Source organism: Etheostoma spectabile, chromosome 6 (genome assembly GCF_008692095.1).
Source record: "Etheostoma spectabile isolate EspeVRDwgs_2016 chromosome 6, UIUC_Espe_1.0, whole genome shotgun sequence".
NCBI lineage: Eukaryota > Metazoa > Chordata > Actinopteri > Perciformes > Percidae > Etheostoma > Etheostoma spectabile.
The window spans coordinates 29,965,654-29,978,653 of NC_045738.1; the positions used below are offsets into that span (position 1 = coordinate 29,965,654).

A 13,000-nucleotide genomic window follows, 5' to 3' on the forward strand; every position below is an offset into this window, starting at 1 on the left:
GACAATGAAGGTGAGGCACACACTCACCATGATGTGTTTTCTAGGTTGGTAAAGAAAAGAAACAGGAGAAGGGTTGACTGGCTAACACGTCAAACTGTTCAAAGTGTCATTTAACTTCTCAACTCATTATTCAAATACACTGAACTTAGTGTTAAGTTGTAAAACAGATCTCAAAGTTTCCCAAGATATTAACCGAGAGGCAGTCAAGTACAAAATGATGAACAAATCCCAAGTTGGATTTTTTATTTGTTTTTATTTTAACTATAGATTATAGGTTCCCTGGAGAAACGTATGTCATTTGGTACTAGTATAGGAGAAATGCTGTATCTCTAGAGCTGTGGGTCCCAAACTTGTCACCTCACACCTTGAAACAAAGCAGTGTCCTGTAGTGGCTCCTCATCCCAGATTAATAGGGCCTCATTGCTGTGTGAGCGGTTCAGAGTGGCAATTTATGTGAAGGGGTTTTAGAGGCCTGAAGAGATAATACTACCCAGTGTTGAACACACAAAAATGCTAAAATAAAGAAACTGAATTTCAGGACAAAAATAAACATTTGTGGCGCTTTCTTATCCCTGTAAGCTAAGTTCCCACTGCAAGAGTTTCAAAGTTAAGCTGCTAATGATTGGAACCTCACCCCCAAACCATCAGAAAACTAAATACATATAGTAGGACTACATTCAAGATCCAGTTAAAAAAAATGGCTCATTGACAATCAGAGCTGTCAACATTACCATTAACCTTTAGACCTGCTCTCTCTGCCCTCTGCTGGCTTCTTGCCTTGTGTGTGTGCATGTGTTATGTCTTTGTCGGATGTTTGTCTGATTGTTGGTCAGCTATGTTCCTATTGTACATTTTAGCTTAATAGTACTTTTTACTACATGTATTTTAATTGTTACAGTGTTAGGTAAATGTGTAATTTTTCTTCTTTTGGGGTAAGTTTTACCATCTGTCTATGGGCTGCAGATGAAAAACTCTGCCATAGTGACAGAAATGTGCTAATAAATATGCACTGTCCCTGTAACAAATAAATTAATAAAACAAAATAGTCTTTAGTTTGCCGTGTTGTTCACGCTACACAACTTGCTGTCTTGTTTGTTTTTCACACTGCCTGACTGACCAGCGACAGTGGCTAACACACTTAAATATTTCACCAGGAGAAATCCCCCTCATTTCCAAAAGTCTTTTTTTTAACCTTTATTTTTTTATTTTTTTACTTTTCACAAAAAAGACAAGTTACATTTTCCATAGAGTTCACCAGAAAACACATTTTAAGAGATGGGACCTTGATTTTTCCAACTACAAAAAAGTTAAGTAAAATTTAACTTTAAACACTAGGATGGAAAAGATCTATATAAAAATTGTTAAAACAGTAGCTTTTACATTTTTAATTGCTTTTTGTGAGTGTTGACCACTGTAGACTATATCACTGAGTTAGCGTTACGGGGGGGTTGTATAGGCAAGTCAAGATGAATGCTTTGCTCAACCTGAAAGTGATACAATTAGAGAATAAGTTAGCATACTTTAGCATACTTATACTTAAACAGTTGCACATTTTGTTTTTTCCCATCTTGTATATATTTAAATATTTGTTCTTATATTTTATTCTTATATTTTGTTATTATTATTATTATTATTATTATTATTATTATTATTATTATTATTATTATTTCATGTATATTGTATGTATGTATATTTTGTGTGCTGCTGTAACACAGTAATTTCCCATATTTTTTGGGATCAATAAATATCTATCTATCTATCTATCTATCTATCTATCTATCTATCTAAGTTACAGATTCATCGTTGCATTTCAAGTGTAGCAAATGGCAACTTTGCCTACCTTGGATGTTTCACGAGCTAAACCGGGTATAAAGTTCAAGATTTGTGCAATTTTGGCCATTTCTCAAACGAAATGAACAAACTCCTCCTAGAGATTTAATCCGATTGACTTCAAATTTGGTCTTAAGACGTTAAAGATGAAAAGTTATTAAAAGAAAAAAATTTCGTCATAGGGCATGGCAGTGGCGGGACAACCATTTGAGCATTTCGCCGTTGAAACAGGAAGTGAGTGTAACTTGAGTGTAGCCTACATAGTCCAATTGGCTCGAAATTTTTTAGGATTCACAAGCGTCTAACCCTAACGACATCTAAAGGCCAATTTACTAAAAGTCATAGTAACAGGAAGTATGCCTAAAAGTCAACGTGCTATACTTTAAAGATCAGATCAACTTCAAATTTGGTCTGTGTCATTAAAGACCTTAACAATGAAAAGTCATGAATAGAAATACCTTTTGTCAAACGGTGTAGGCGTGGCGGCCATTTTAAGCATTTATCGATGAACAAAGAAGTTGTAGTAACTTTAGTGTACATTGTCCAATTTGGCAAAAATTTCTTACGATTGACAAGTGTCCAGGCCTGAGGACATTATTGGCCAAAATTGACTTTTGGTCATAGGTCATCATCCGATTCACATCAAACTTATGATACTACATATGATACTGACCTGCCCATTTACTCAGGCCAAGCCCTTTTCATAACACTTAAACTGTTTAAGGTAGAGTCTTGTGTGAAGGGTCATTGAACTCAACAGAGAGTTCCTTCTTCATTGGTGATGTCTTGGCTCGCTCTCTATGCTTAACCCTCTATTGCATGTTGTTGCCATATGGCAACAAATTCTTTTCTTAGTGTTTTTCACAATAAACCATGTAAAATGCATTGTTTTTTGTTTAATTGTGTAAACAGGTCTTTTATTTTGAAGTTGTACTCATTTGATGACTTCACATACCCACAGAATCCTGTCCCCCCCCCCTTTTCCGGACATGTGCCACACTAAAGATCAAGCTCCAGGATCAGCCAAAATGTCGTTGTTTTTCTCAATTTTAGATGCATTTCTTTGAAAAATAAAAAATCCAACTGTTATCTGGAATAAGTAAACTTTAATTTTTCATCATTTAAACCAGTTAAAATTTTGTATTTTTTCTGTAAAAGGCTAAAATTAATTTGTTGCCATATGGCAACATTATGCAAATATTGACGTGAAATCTGGACATTTTGCCTAATTGGCTCAATTGAATTACTATAACTTTAGGCTACTCTAACACTATGTTTGCAGTTATTTATAATGTTTTGAAAGAAAAACATGAAATGTATTTATATTATGTTATTCCAGCCATTTTGTAATTAATATATTATCTAAGTTATTAATTACACACTAATGTAAATGAATTGCTCAATAATAAAAATGAGTTATTCCAAAGGAAATCATGTTGACGCACTCAATTACCTGTTGGTCCACTGACATTTATAGTCAATAAACCCTTCTAGTCTAAATAGAGAGGTTCTAAAGGAAGATTATGTATCAGAAATATGTTTTCAGTGGCCATATAGTTCAGTAATTGTAAGTTTAGTCAGTGTGTTGTGCTTATTTTGCCCCTAATCAAGTACATTTTATCCGTGTGTCTTCTTTCAGGTGTATATGACAGACTTATTACAGTGTTATTATTAATAATTATCAAAAACAACAATTAAAACTAAACTAATTTGACTGTAAACACACTGGGCTATACATGTTGATACATATAAGTTGAATTTGTTTAGTAATTATTTCAATAAAAGCATGTTTTTAAAGAAATAATGGATTTTTTAGCACTTTCACGAATGCGCGTTGTTGCCATATGGCAACAAATTACCAACTACCCCCCCTTCAATTTTTTTTTTATTTTTTTTTTACAATTACATTATTTAAGCATCCTGGAGTAATAAAAACACATCAAGACATTTTTACCATGTTTAGAAAATAATTCATGCAATAGAGGGTTAAGTCAGGCCCCTTCCATAACTGCTGACCCATGTAAGGTAGAGTCTTGTATGAGGTATCATTGAAATCAGCAGCGAGTTTAATTTTGATTGGTGATGGTTTGACCCGTCCCCTATGGTGTAGCCATGCCCCTTTTTATAACCATGACCCATTTGATGTAGGCCGTTGTGTGAGGTATCATTAAACTCAGCAGAGAGTTCTTCTTCATTGATGACGGTTTTGCCTTATGCGTAGGCCACGCCCCCTTTCATAACTTATAGAGTCTTGTGTGATGTATCATTGAACTCAGCAGGGAGTTCCCTTTTCATTGGTGAAGGTGTCTGAGTGCTGCTCAAATGCACGGTCACAAGGAGCGACACACGCAGAGGAGCGAGGGCCTGTCCAATGCTGCTTGCAGTTTTAATTAGCTTTATTGTCCCTACGGCTGTTACTGCATAGTGATCATAGACCGTATATAAAGATGTAGCGATAGACACACTCGTTTATTCTGTAACGGAGAAGGTGATGTGAAGTTATTTTTATCTGACAAGTGAAAGTGAATGTCTTATGTAGTTGTATAATATTTGGTTTAAAAGCTTTTATCTGCCATTTTTGACTGCAGAGGGAAGTACTGCTATACTCTATTTGTATAGTAGCTACATGCTAACGGCAGTAAAATGTTAAATTGTCCCCATTTAATTCAATTCAATTCAATTTTATTTGTAGTATCACTTCATAACAAGAGTTATCTCGAGACACTTTACAGATAGAGTAGGTCTAGACCACACTCCAGAATTTACAAGGACCCAACAGTTCTAGTAGTTTCCTCCAGAGCAAGCAACAGTGCGACAGTGGCGAGGAAAAACTTCCTTTTAGGCAGAAACCTGGGACAGACTCAGGCTCTTGGTAGGCGGCGTCTGATGACCGGTTGGGGTTAAAATGAATAGTGGCAATAACAGTCACAAAAAATAGTAGTTTGTGGTAGTTCTTTGTAGTAGTTCATGGCATAGCAGGGCCCTGTGCGGCATTACAAGGCACCGCAGAGCGTAGCAGGGCACCGCAGAGCGTAGCAGGACGTAGCAGGGCACCGCAGAGCGTAGCAGGATGTAACATGGCATCGCAGAACATTTTGTGTCGCATTACTGCTGAAACATGTCCAATTGTTTAATTTTGGGTTCAGAAGCCTTCATCTGCGATTTATGATGGTAGAGATTGCTGCTTTGTTCCATAAAAATCTAACGTTAGCATACTGCTAACTACTGAGTAGCAGCATGCTAACGCCAGATAATCATAGTCTAGGCGGCCACTGCTGGTCATTTGTCCCCAATTTTGGGTCACATTACTGCTGGGAAATGTCCGGTTGTGTAGTATTTGGTTTTGAAGCCTTAATTTGTGGTTTGTGGAGTCTGTGGAGGGTGAATACAGGTGCAGCAGCAATTTGCAGTATGAGAAAGATAAACTGTTTTTTGAATATTAAAGCATGTAAACTTGTCCTAGTACAAACACAAAATACAAGCAGGAACTAAAAAATGCTATATAATAGTTCCCCTATAAATGTCATGAGATACTAGAAGGGTTTGTACACCCTTCTCATGACAGATTTAAAAAAAAAAAAAAAAGTAACATGAATTAACGTTAGCAGCTGTATTGTCTGTATGTGTTGTGTGGAGAGAGTCTTGCATCATGTTCATGTTGGCTCTGTGATACTAAATGGAGCCACCCTGACCGATGTTTGTTCCACCCGTGCTTCTCCTGCAATGACAAGTCATAATGCTTGCTACTATTCCAAGGCATGAATTGTGTATTGTAACATTAATATCTGTCTGAGAACCCCATCAGCACTTTAGCATCATTCAAAAATACTTAGATTAGTGCACAATCTACCCATTAGTAACTACTGTAAGGGAACGGGGAGGCTTTATGACTAACATGTTTCTACAGATGCAAAGCTATAATGAGAAGGATGTGGGACAACATTTTCTGCTAACAACTAAAGTGCTCTTCTCTTTTGTTCTGCCACTTTTTAGGTGACCGACAGCTTGTTATTAAGTGTTATCACCACTTAGGTGTTAAATCATCTGTAAAAAATAAATTTAACAAGTCACTTCATTGTGATACTAATCTTCCAAGAAGTGAGATTATGTGATTTGTTTCACATAATATTTTACCAACTTTCTCAACACGTCTCTACTGCTGTCTTTTTCACATCATCCACAGCCCACCCCCATCACCCAGTTAGGCTACTACATGTATACTTTGGTCCTTTCCTGCCACCTGCTGTTTCCTACACCACTCTACCTATGCATTCATCTGTTATATTCTTTTCTTGTAGATGGCCAAATATATAATAATGCATTACTTTTGTACTGTGTATTATTAGTGGTCCAAGCCCGAGGCTGTAGGAACCACGGTGGCAAAGTTACTGCCTAAAACTCCTGCTACAGGCCAAGCCGTACATGGTGGCGGTGTGTCATTTTCAGGACTGGTCCAGAACTCTGCACGGACCTCAGACGCAACAATTGACCCACTTCTACCACTAGGTAGAGTTATAGCAGAAAAAAACGTGTTTGGTCCCATAACTCCCAAACCGTGCTTAGCACATTCAAAAACCATATATTCATGTGTTCACTGGATCCAACTGAATCTCTTGATGCCACGCCCATTTCCGCCTAGACTTTTGTGTGTGAAAAATAGCTATTTATGGCAAACCTCGACGTTCATTTTTGCTATTTTGTTCAGATCACGCTCTGAACCTGCTGCTTCTAGACAGTATCTGCTCAGCTGCTTCTCTGCCTACTTTCTAGGTTGCAGCCTAGCTTTCCTGCTGAGTTGCCTACCAACCCAGCTCCACCCCTCTCGTCACTCTCACACTGGACCCCTTGGTGAGTAGAGACTGGACTCTCACCACTGCCTTCTTCGTGTCTCAGTTCGGCCCTGTCTACCTCCTTTCAAGTTTAGACCCGATCTACAGCATTTGTCCCAGACCCACTCGCTATTTCACATTTCTTTTTGACTGTTCTAATAAACTCTTTAACTCTATCTCATGCCGTGTGCCTGTCTCTGTGTTCTGGGTGAAGCAAGAGCTTAACAAAGCAAGAGGCACCACTAACCAAAAACTGCCATTAAGACCAAGGAACTCTCCAAACAAGTAAGGGACAATGTTGTTAAGAAGCACAGGTCAGGGTTAGGTTATAAAAAAAAAATCCAAATCTTTGTTGATCCCCAGGAACACCATCAACTCTATCATAACCAAATGGAAAGAACATGGCATAGCAGCAAACCTGCCAAGAGATGGTGGGGATGTTTTTCAGCAGCCGGGACTGGGAAACTGGTCAGAGTTGAGGGAAAGATGGATGGTGCTAAATACAGGGATATTCCTGAACAAAATCTGTACCAATCTGTGTGTGATTTGAGGCTAGAATGGAGGTCCGCCTTCCAGCAGGACAAGGACCCCAAACACACTGCTTAATAAGCAACACTTGAGTGGTCTAAGCCAAGGGGAAACATGTAAATGTGTTAGAATGGCCTTGTCAAAGCCCAGACCTCAATCCAATAGAAAACCGGTCAGACTTAAAGATTGTTGTGCAAACCATCCAATTTGAAGGAGCTGGAGCAGTTTTGCAAAGACAAATGGGCAGAAATCCTAGTGGTAAGATGTGGCAAGTTCATAGAGGCTTATCCAAAGCAACTTGGAGCTGTGATTGCTGCAAAAAGTGGCTCTACAAAGTATTGACTTTAGGGGGGTGAATAGTTATGCACATTGACATTTTCTGTTATTTTGTGCTATTTGTTGTTTGCCTCACAATTAAAAAAAAAACATCTTTAAAGTCAGACAATCCATGTTAATTCCAGGTTGTGAGGCAACAAAACACAAGCCAATCACAGCATGACATCCCTGTTTCAAATCTGTTCTCTCCTCTGCGGTTGTCAGTTGTCATTTCAGGACTAGAGTGTTACCTATGATACCCTGGGTCTTTGTCGGCTGACCGACCCCTTGGCCCTTTTGGTTTGGTCCCCTGTAATCCTTCTTCACCATCACCAATGTCTAGACCCCATCAGGGGTTATGTCCGGGTTTCGCTACCCTTTTAAAACATGTTGTTACGATGGAGTTTAATCTCCAAAGACTTTGTAAGTTTCATATTTTAGTTTTGTAATTTACAATAAATCTTTTCATAATTGCAAGGAAGTCTGTCCTGATAAAAATATTTAGTAAACCCCTTCAATTGGCACATCATCAAAAGAATTATAAGCACTCAAAATTCATATTTTGTATCAAAAACAGATTCAAGGAGTGATGTATGACACTAGAATATGAGGTGTTGCAAAATGCAAATGGTGGGTCTGCTTTTTCTGTTTTTGACAAACACTGACACACAAAAAGAATTGCTGAGATGCAACTTTTCTTACTTTTATTAATGAAGAAGCTGAATGTGCACAAAAAAAGGAAATCACAGTTAATACAGCGATCAAAAGAAAGATCAACAAAAAATATGGCAAACCACTCAACTTCTCTCCTATAAGCCACATGCAGGTGCTTCTATAATCCAAGCCTGGTGACCTGGATCACAGATTACCTCACTGAACGGCCCCAGTTGTGGTCAGCAGCACAGGGCGCCACAGGGAACTGTTCTCTCTCCCCTGCACTGTTCATGCCATATGCAGACGTTCTCTAACAACACTGCAAATGTGTCAAGGATGGACAGGAGGGGCCGTACAGAAGCCTTGTGGAGGGACCTTGTGGGATGGTGTAGGACTAACTAGCTGCAGCTGAACAACGCCACAACCAAGGAAAGGGTGGTGGACTTCAGCAGGCCTACCACTCCTTTTCTGCCTGTTACCATTGACGGGGTGAATGTGGAGACTGTAGTTACTGTACATGCAAGTACCTGGGGTTACATCTTGACAACAAACTTGACTGGTCTGCCAATTCTGTTGCACTTTACAAGAAAGGGCAGAGAAGGCTCTATTTCGTTAGGAGGCTGAGGTCCTTTAATGTCTGCAGCAAACTACTGCTTATGTTCTACTGCTCTGTCAAGGCCAGTGGAGCTGGAGTCGCCGACATCAGTTGCAGATACCCTGAGCAGACTACTCTCTATAATGGACAATGACTGCCACCCTCTGCACACCACTTTCTCCAAACAGAAGGGCATGTTCAGGTGTAGGCTCCTGTCTCTGTCTTGCAAAACTGACAGGCTGTATAAGTTCTTTGTCCCTGGGGCCATTACGCTCTTCATTGCAACACAGAAGGGTTTAAGTCTGCGCTGCACACTGCTCTTTGTTCCATGCTTTCATCTGGGGGCCTTTATACATACACATAAACTACCCTGGACTATCCTGGACCTGACTGATTGCACTATTCTATTGACTGATTCCCGTCTTCATGCTGCTTCACCTCCCCACCAGTGTCTGGACTCCATCGGGGGGATATGTTTGGGGTTCCCTAACCCTTGTAAACATTGCTATGATGAGTGTCTGTGTGTTTAGTCTGCCTGTTTTGTCTACCTGCTTAGTCTTGGTGTTCCTGTTATTCTTGTTTTGTCTTTTGCCTCTTTTTGGATTTTGTTGCCTGCTGTTTTTCTGGACACCTTTTGTTGGTTTGTACTTTGTTTTTGTTTAACAAATTATCAAGCTATATAAATACTTTGCCTGCCCTCTCTGCATTTGGGTCCAAGTCACATCTCCACCAAACATATTTTATACGATGGAGTCTAATCTTCAAAGACCCTGTACATTACATACTGTCGTACATTTCATATTGTTCACATGTAGCTTACTAATAAAGTTTTGCATGTCTGCAATGAAGTTTCTCCTGATCGAATGTGAACGTATGATGTGTATAAGATGTGTATAAGCTATTGGACGCCCTAATTTCCTTCTGGATGAATAAAGTATCTATCTATCTATCCATCTATTCCTATCTACAATGGTCATTTCAGATATCCACAACGTCAATCTTACTAGTACACATGACGTCACGTTTCTCATTCATGTGTATGGGGCTTTCAATTTCACATATCCACAATGTCCTTATCCTATCCAAAATAAGAATTTCAGATATCTGCAATAGAATTATTACCAGGAAGAACTCCCATTTTAGATATCTACAATACAATTGCCACTGGTCAAAACTCTAATTTAAAATATGCAAAATTAAACAAACATTCCAGATCGTTTTTGTTGTGGTTTCTGTAGTTTTGAGGTTCTGTTATTGTTTCCTGTTATTATTGTGCATTTGTTCTGTTTCCTGTTTTCAGTTATACTCCGTGTGTCCTCCCTTGTTGTCTGGTTGTTGTCTAGTTCTACTTCCTGTTGTGTGTTTGTCCCATGAGTGTCTGTATGTTCTGTTTCCTTTTGATAGTCTGTTTTTCGGTGTAGTCTTGTCTGGTTGTACAACCTGCCTTGTGTTTCCCTGTCTCTGTGATTGTCGTCCCCGCCCTGATGTGTTTCACCTGTTGTATTACCTGTTCATTGTTTGCTCGTTACATCTTGTATTTAACCTCTGTGTTATTTTGTCTCTTGTCGGATCATCTTTTTGTTTGCTCCTGTCTGTGTTCCGTGTTTGGCCTCTTCCATGCGGTCTTTCTTCCCCTGTGAGTTTGTTCCTGCCCCTGTGCTCCAGTTTTTGCTTTGTTCTTTGTTTTTTTTGTAATCTTTTTGGACATTCATTTTTGCCTGCTTCCTTGGGACTCCTTGTGTTATTTTGTCTACTGCTTTTTAGACCCCTTGTTTGTTGGAATTCTGCTTTTTTGTTCCTTGACACAAACTCTCTCCTGCCTGCCTGTCTGATCTCTGCATTTAGGTCCACAATTCCCTGAACTGTGACAATCTAAATTGTAATTCTCTATCCAAAATACATTCTGATTAATAAAATGGCATTACAAACAACTGCAATTTTACTGGGAAAATACAATTCTGAATAGCTATCATAGTATGCCTCACATGCAGAATGTAATTTTATATATATCTAAGCAAAACAATAATGAATGCCAAAACGGCTCACTTTAGTTTTGACCAGTAACAATTGTATTGAAGATATCTGAAATGTTAGTCTTTCCTAGTAATAGTTATATTGCAGGTATCTGTAGGTCTCCTATCCTGACAATTAATCTTTTATTTAGTTTAGTTTTTTTTTTGTTATTATCTTTTTGCCTAATGTCAAACTTTGCATCAGTTACTATTTCAGATATATAAAATCACATTCTGGATGGGAAGCATTACTATTAGAGATATAGTATAGTATGCAAGTATAGTATATAATAGTAATAGTAATATCCAGTAAAATTGCAGTTGTATGTATCCTATCCTGCAAATTAATCTTTTATTTAGTTTTCACCAGTGCAATCAAAGTTGTAAATGTCTCGAAATACAATTTCTAGTAGTAAAAATGTTATTGTGGAGTTCTTTAATTACCATTCTATCCAGAAATGTTATAGATACCTAAAATGTAATTACAGATGGGCATGTGGTATTATTAAATGTTAAAACTGCTTGCCATAAGTGATAAAATGCAAAACAATGTTTACGTCTGTCATTGGTTGACAGGACCAGTTTCTAGAACAAACAGCTTTATCATACAGGCCAATCAGACTTTACACAAGCTTTGGGTATTTTTGTTATTCTGGAAACCTCCCACCATACTGTCCACTAAACCCCAGCCCTAACAAGGGTTGTCTCACTCCAGAGAAAACACGGTTAGCCTGTTTGGATCCATTTTTAACACTATGTCTGGTCGTAAATTCTGGAGTGTGGTCTAGCTCTATCTGTAAACGGTCTTGAGATAACGCTTGTTATGAATATATTATATTAAGCCTATAAATAAAATTGAATTGAATTGAATTGGATGTTGATTTTAACTGTGCCTAATTAGTCTACTTGAAATTTACATCACTGTGTGGTTTTGACAGCATATTTACCAAAACACGCAGGATGGCGCTAGTGGACAAGTCTCACGCTGCCTTCAGGAAGCTCGTATTCCCCGAACTTGTCAAATTAAGTCCTAAACATCCCTTGATGCGCAGTCTAAAACGTGCTTTTCATCGGCAAAAATTGCATTTTGTTGGAAGGCCTTCCAACAGCACTGTTTTTTAATTTTTAATTTTTTATTACAGGGACAGTGCATATCAATAAACATTTCTTTCAATATGCCAGAGTTAACCAAAAGGCTATTTTTCATACGTGCAATCCCTAGACAGATGGTAATAGTCACCCTTATTTGAGTTTGAGTTTTAACGTCAGGTATTTAGTATTTTTTTACATTATTTAGGTTAGGCTAATTTGACTAAATATCGGTAATAATAATAGCCTAATTTAGCCCCTGACAAATCTTCCAAGTTCTCCCCTAAACACCCCACCTCGCAAACTTGTGCAGGCTAAAACAGAAATATCACACATTATTATGAGTAATTTCTTTATCGTTCAATTGAGCTTTATTTAGGGCTCACCTGTGGAAAGGATTATTTCCGACGCCACGTAAAGGCACCAGTTGAGCTCATCTGTCTGGTGAAGATTAAGCTGAGAGATAAACAAAAACACGCCCTCTGTTTTGGGAGAAAATAGACCCAACTATGTGTATATGCTACATTTTATTGAACATCTTCAAAATGTCACTAATTAGGCTAAATGCAAATTAACATTTTAGTTTTAAAGATAATACACGAACCCATAAGTGGCCAAAGTGCGGATCACACGCAGATTTCTGTTACAATTAGGATATTATTAAAACAATAATTAACATTAGGCTATTGTTGTTATTAGGCTATTGAGAAATAACAATAATAATGATAAGGGTTGAGAAATTGCTATAGGCTACGAATGTCAGGTTTTGTTAAGTGCAAATTAGATTGACCGTTATTTAGATGTATCTGGTTTAGTATCTGGCTATGTTCTAGACGTTAAATGCCTCAGAGTGCATGGAACTTAGGCTCTCACCATGACAGGTAAGTGACATATTCATTTTCATTCATACACATATATTTCATACAGTGCAATATTTAATATTTAACCATTTCATTTTATTACAGTGCAATATTAATTTGTTTGTTGTTAATACTTAACTACTTTTCACACAATGTGTATACAAAGCTATTTTACATATGTACATAGTTGCTCTCAGGACTGTGCACCAGGTCCCCCCCCCCCCCCCCTTTTCCTCTGCACTACCTATACTTCATATTATAGATTCTTATATTTTATATTTTTATATT

At 38.0% G+C, this 13,000-nt stretch overlaps 1 long non-coding RNA gene across 1 annotated transcript in view; it reads right to left on the reverse strand.

The window, feature by feature from the left end:
• Window positions 1-13,000, reverse strand: part of LOC116691164 (uncharacterized) — a 631,246-nt gene that overhangs the window by 546,899 nt on the left and 71,347 nt on the right. The gene's annotated exons all lie outside the window — the stretch shown is intronic.